The following is a 6,822-nucleotide window of genomic DNA, read 5'->3' as shown; positions in this document are numbered from 1 at the left end:
AGTACCTGTGGTAGTGGCAGCCTCCAGTGCCTGGTGCCGCCTGGCAATGGAACAAGCGTTTCTGTTTCGTCCAGCGGTTTCCTAACTGCACCAGGTGTGCAGTCTGACTTCTGCTGTGCTGGCTGTGTAGCTGCCCTTTGTTCCTGCCATTTTTCACGGCTAGTCCTTGGGCCTTTCCAGCAATTCTGTGCACCCTCCAATATTCCTTCAGAAAAATCCCTTTTCCACGGACATCAGCTGGAGCTGGTTTCCTTTACTTCAACTAAGAAGTCTTCCTGATGAAGGGACTCACCTGAAACCTACAGCAAGCATCGTACTAACAGTGAAATGCTAGTGCATTTCCATGAAGTCAGTAACGAGCCAGGGCACCTGTGACCGTTCTGGTCTGGAGGTCTGAGGCAATGCAGGAAGGCAGGATGGAGAAATGAAAATCTGGCATGTGGGATCTTAGTTCCCCAACCAGGAATCGAACCCACAACCCTTGCATTGGAAGCACGGAGTCTCAACCACTGGACCGCCAGGGAAGTCCTGAGAATTGAACATTTTAAGATGTCAAAAAGGAATATGCAACACGGTCACTGTTGACCCCCCCTCATCCCCACCCCATGTAAGTTCCATGAGGGCAGGAACTTCCATTGGTCTTTTGGGTTCACCAATGTACGATGAACACCTAGAACCAGGCCTGACTTTTGGCAGGTGTTCAGGTAATATTTGTTAATTAAATTAATGAATTAACAAAGAATAATAAAGTTGTTTACCTAGAAAGTTGAAGACAACCAAGGGAGAGAGTCTTTGAACAAATAAGAATCAGTAAAATGTGTGTAGTAAGGTTAGCACAGAAAAATCAACTACTTTCTTCCAGATTAGCAGTTTGAAAGTGGAAAACATTCGTAAGAGCAACAAACAAAATATCTAAGAATAAACTTTAAAAGAATTGTTCAAGATACGAAGAAAATTGTTTAATTTTGCAGGAAAATTTGAAAAGGCATTATTAATGATTTTAAAGATACAGCATGTCCTTAAAAGAAAAAATTCATATGACAATCTCTGTCACCTTACTGTGCGCCGCACAAAGCTCTGAGCCTTGACATTTAAGGTGCCATCTGACCTCACAACAACGCAGTCAGGTGGGAGGATTACTGCTCTTTTTTTTTTTTTTAAATAAGAGGAGGGTACAGTTTACCAAAGCAAAGGGAATCTGGGGACATGAAGTGATTCGGACGGGAAGGGACCACCTGCAAGCCACAGGGCAGGCGAAGGACGAGTGTGGGATGTGTAAATGGCCCAGTAAATCCCGGCAAACTGCAGACGAGCCACCGGTAAGTGGACAAGAATGGGCCCTCACAAACGACAAACTCAAAAGGCCAGTGAACACGTGAGAAGACGCTCCAGCTCACACGTGGAGCGGGATTCCGGCTGAGACAATGAAGACCGTTTCCGTCTCAAGCTGTGACCGCTGCGGTCCTGGCGGGTTCTCTAGTCTGTGTTTCAGCATCCCCACCCCAGACCGCTCACCTCCACCCTCACGGCCCCGCACTGCCTTCACCTCCTTCCTCTGGTCACCTGGTCATCCCTGCAAATGGCTTCAGGGCCCCGTCCCCTCTCCCAGCACAGCACCCACCTGCTTCCCCCCCCCCCACCACACACAGGGCACCACGCCTGCATCCAAGCAGCAAGGTGGAAGAGGGGACACGCCATGCAAACTGGTTTCATTTGCAGCTCGTGACCGCTCACTCCAAGGGGCCCTGGGGGCACTGCTCCGTTCCCCAGGCCCCTGGGCCCCAAGCGTCTGTGCAGTCCTTGCACGGGGAGGAGGAGTTGGGGTGGTGCCGCCCACCCTGCTCTGGATAGAGGATGAGATCGGGAGGACGCAGACGCCCGTGGCCAGCAGGCCAAAGTGTCCGTTCCCCAGGCCCAGGTGGGCTCTGGGGGGTGGAGGGGGGCCTGGGGGTGTCTAGGTCTGGCCAGCAGGGCCCCAGAAGGCAAGCAGGAGGCTGGAGGTACCGTCCGAAAGGGCAGCAAGCAGCCGTGACCCCACCGCCAGGGACCTCAGGTGAGAGGCCCAGCGTCCCCAGAGCCCCGAGGGACAGTCAGTGTGACTCCAGCCCAGGCAGTGTCCCCTCTGCGCTGACCCCTTAGGTCGGGGCTGTCACTGGGGAGGAGGAGGTCTGATGGTGGCCCTGGCCAGGACCGATGGAGGACATTCTGCGTGACCCGGAAATGATTTTAAAAAGCCTCAGGTGGGGTCTCACAGGGACACGGAAGAGCTGCCCTGGGCACGGAATATGCAGGTCATTTGTTTCCCTAGTGCCCTGGGTGCTGCCGGTGGGGGGTGACCAGACGAGAAGTGCACGACCCTGGCCGCGAGGGCCAGAACCTTTAGGGAGGGGTTATCCTTCACCTCTAGGACTCGGGCGTCCTCGCGGACATGCTATCCTGGGACGCAGAGCCGGGCTCCGATTGCACGGCTCTGTTTCCCGTCCTCTTCCAGTAAAACGTGGGCTCTTCCACGAGGGCCCCGCGATGGCCGGGCTGCGGCAGGCTGCTTTCAGGAGCGGCCGGCGTGATGAATCGCTTAGAGCTGTAAACTGTGTGCTCTCGCCGTGCGCTCTCGCCGGGTCTGGTCTGCTCCAGCTCCCGTCCCCGGTGGCGGTGGAGGAACAGGATCCTTTCCAAGGAGAGGCTGCACTTTGATTAGAGCCTGCCTTTGCCTGAAATGTTCAAAACAGGGAGAGGCTCCGGAGGGAGGTGTGCTCCTGCCGAGCCTGGGCCGCGGTCCTGGGGGCGCCGGGCGGGGCTGTTTTTTTGCCCCTTTTACGTGAAGCACTAGCTCAGCTGCTCCCCAGCTGGGAGGGATGGCAGGCCGCGCCTTGTGTAATGACAAGCACGGTGGCCAGGGGCCCACACACCAAACACACGATGTCTGCGGCTCCGCCCGTGGGGAGAAGCTCATCTCAGCCCTCAGGCCCAGCAGGCGCAGCTCAGACCGTGAGCCCAGGTCCAGGAGCTCAGCCCCCGGCCCCCTCCCCGTGTCCCCCTTCCCCAGCACACCAGGGGCCAGGGAAAGAGACTGTGGGGACTAGGGGGGCCTCTAAGGGGCTGAGCTGACGCTCGCAAACGCCCTGAACCGCTGGGTGGGGAGCAGCTGCCGGGTCAGGCCATCACGTGGATGCAAAATGCTGAGCCCTCCCTTGATCGGAGAGGGCTGCCTGGAGTACTGCCCTTTGCCGGCGGTGAGGGGGACAAAGGCGCCCCCTGCCTGAGGTTTTACAAGGAGACTGAGGCCCGGAGAGGTCCGGTGATGAGCTGGGATTTGAAAACAGGCCTTCCAGGCTCCGAGGCCTGGTCTCACCGCACGTTCTTATCCCTAAAAAGACAGGGTCTACGGGGATAGTGGTACAGCTAAGGTGACCAGTCTGAAAAGCCTGGGGACCGCTGGCTGGGGAAGTCCAGGCTGCATCCGTCAGACCAGGGACTGAAGGGCCAGAGCTGGGTGGGTCCCAGAATAGCAGGCAGAACCCGGCCACCAGGCAGTGGCTCTGCCCCTAGTTGGAAGCCCCTGGCTGCACCCAGGGTGGCAGAGCTCTCACCCAAAGCACTGAGACATTGCCCCCAGAGCCCTGCCCTGCTTAGCCAAGCCTGGTCCCTGCATCCCGGGGAACAGTGGGGCTCTTTCTGGAATTTGCCAGAGGGACCCAGGTGGGGCTGCACAGAGAAGGCCACGAGGACATTGCTCAGCGGGAGATGCTGAGCCCAAGTTGCAGGGGACAGGGCTGACTCAGGTGACCGGGGTGGGCGGGGCATGCTATTTGCCAAGTCTGGAATACAGAGGAGCGGCTGAGCGGGAGGGGCGTGGGCAGGGCGCTTCCCTTGGGGCTGCTGATGCTGGACGTGTCTCGGAGCACATACCCAAGTGCAGGCTGGATGCGGACTTGGAGACCACTAGGATTCGGCAGGCTGGACGGGAGGACAGCCGCTGGACGCGACAGGTCCAGAGGGCACGTGTGTGGACGAGAGACCAGGACAGGGAAGGGGGGTGTGGGTCTGAGCCAGGGACCCAGGCACACGTGGGCAGAGGGAGGTGGGCCAGGTCCCCCAGCCGCCTGCACAGCTGGCCCAGAACTCTGGCAAGGGCCACGTCCTTCAGCTCAAGGCCGGGCACTTGAAGCCACAAGTACGTTCTAGCCTTGGACCACTGGCAGAATCACCCCAGCCCCTGTGACTTTTCCACTTCACCCCTGGACATGCCATCTGCCCACAGGGGATGGAGTCAACCTTGGAGGCTGCCCCGCCCTCCTGCCCGAGGCACCAGCACCCTTTAGCCCTGGGGAGCTGGGACAAGCTGCCAGGTTTGCCCCAAGGGCACACTCACCTCTAGGCCACTCACTGCCTCTCTCGGGCCGTCTTCTCAGGTCAGATTGGTCTCCGTGCAGACGGGGGTCCCGGTGCCCAGGGGGCGTTCCTCGCTCACTCCTGTGCCCCTGGAGAGCATAGGGACCTTATAGGTCACAGGGTCACTCAGGCCCTGATACTGCACCCCCGGCCTCACTCCCGCCAGCTGCCCAGATCAGTGGCTTCCAAACCCAGTGGCACAAACCCATCGAGTGGCACATTCCCAGGGCCCACCCCAGACCTACTGATGCTTGGGGACGGGGCGAGGACTCAGCATCTGAAACGAGATTCCCGGTGACTCTGAAAGCTGCACTGAGATTTTGCACCACGCTGTGTCTCACTCCTTCAAGCCTCAAGCCTAACTCTGTTCGTCCAGGTGAAGCTGCCTCCAGGGGCTCCTAGCCCTTGACACGTCTCGGGGAAGACGCAGCGCACCCGGGACACGATGTGTGAGAAATACAGAGGTCACGGGAGCACTGAGGGGCAGCAGTGGTGGCCCTGTAGGGTCTCTCTGAGGACTTCCGTCGCAGAGCGTACCAGGAAGGATGCCCGTCCCGGCGCCTGGCATTAGACACCAGCGGGCATATCCACGCCAGGCCCTGGGGAAGATGCCCACAGGCGAGGCCCCAGTGCTGAGGGGGCCTCATCTGTCTCTCCCCCGCCTCCTCCCCTCGTCCTGTCCCCCTGGGCAGCCTCCCCGGACCACGAGGACCCCTCCACGCTTGGGCACCAGTCACACCGGTTGGAACCGGCTTTTGATAACTGAGGTCCGTCCTCCTGACAGACTCATTAATATGCGGTATAACAACTTTCTCGCTGAGATCGCCCGTGAGGGATGGTTGTACGGGGGATGCTTTCTCCTCCTGGAGAAACCATCTGGAGTTTCCATCCGCTGGCTCGCGGACACCCCCTGCTGTCCAAGACACAGAATCCTACACGCGCCCGAGATGAGAAGTTGGGGCAGGAATGCTGACAGCGGTTTTATTCGTAATAGACCCACGCTTGAAAGAGCCCCGGTGGCCCTCAACAGGAGAGGAGAAACAAACCGTGGTAAATTCACACACCAGGATGCTATACAGCAATAATCAGGAACAAACCGCTGATCTGTGCCGTCCTTTGGAAACCTCACACCAAACCATTCCACTTGCGTGACATTCCAGGCCGAGCTCATCTATGGTGAACAATATCAGAGGACGGTGGCCTCTGGGAGCATGGGCAATGCCGACAGGGAAGGGGCCCTGGGGGCGCTCTGGGGAGGTGGGCACGTTCTGTGTCCTGTTAGGGGTGTGGGTGACAAAGATGCAGCCCATCGGCAAAACTCACCAAACGGTACACGTAAGATCTGTGCCTTTCGCCGAATCTGAACTTTATCTCTCCTTCCCGAGAAAGAAGCTAGAAACAAACACTGAACTCCAGCGACTGGTGAGCAAGCTGCAGTGTGGGGTGATGGGCACCAAGGTCTGGAACTTACCCGGAGATGCGTCAGCAGGCAGGTGGGCTGACAGGTGGGTGGAGGGGTGGAGACTGCGGTGTATTAATCAAAGATCCCAGATGGTGGGTGTGTGCAGGCTCACGTACTTCTTTCAACTTTCCTGTGTGTTTGGAAACTTTTGTAATACAACATCGGGGTGGAGGAAGAGTGAGGGCAAGTGCAGAATTCCTTTGAGTATTGAACTTGGCTCTAAAGGGAAAGAACAGAAGGTGCTGTGAGCACGTACAGCTGATCTGAGCTTTCTGGGGACAGAGGAACGGGGTGGGTGTGTGTGCTGCCTGGAGGGGCCAGGGGCAGCCCGCACTAAGGAGGCGCCCTGGGGCCAGCAACCGCCTTAAAGAGCCCTTTCCCGGGAAGACTCGCCTTTTCCTGGAGATGTGGGCTTGCTTAGCCACTGGCCTGACACACCTTCCTCTGCTTCAGCCACTGACTCAGGACACCTTTTGGAGGACCCACTATTTATTAGGCACCCAGCCTAGCTGAGGTCTGGCTTTGCAAAGGGCAGGATTCAAAAGTGGCTAAAACCTAGACTCTGGAGCAACTGCGGTCGTGGGGGGAGGTGGGACGGGGGACATCACAGCACCGTGGAGGGTTGGCCGGTGTTTACATGTAGCACATGGCATGCAGACACCGTGTGCACGGTGGGGCCCGCAGAGCCCCGGGAGGCGGCACGGAGGCTCCGTCCAGGCGTGGCACGGCTGTGAGCGGACGCGGGTAGGGAGGCACAGGGTCGGGTGTGTCCTCGGCACACGTACGTGCACACAGGGTGGCGTGACACACGCCAGGTGCTTCGTACACGTTTCAGTGAAGGGAGCAGAGGGCATGTGTCTGTGCAGAGGCTCGTCTGCTCGAGACGTCTGCTCGGCGGCTGTACCCAATTGTCACAGGCAGGCGGCTTACACAGCAAACTTGACTTCTCACCATCTGGAGGCTGGAGG

The sequence above is a fragment of the Balaenoptera musculus genome, chromosome 16 (assembly GCF_009873245.2).
Source record: "Balaenoptera musculus isolate JJ_BM4_2016_0621 chromosome 16, mBalMus1.pri.v3, whole genome shotgun sequence".
Taxonomy (NCBI): domain Eukaryota; kingdom Metazoa; phylum Chordata; class Mammalia; order Artiodactyla; family Balaenopteridae; genus Balaenoptera; species Balaenoptera musculus.
The sequence above is the reverse complement of the archived record's forward strand: the minus strand, read 5'-3'. Positions refer to the sequence as shown.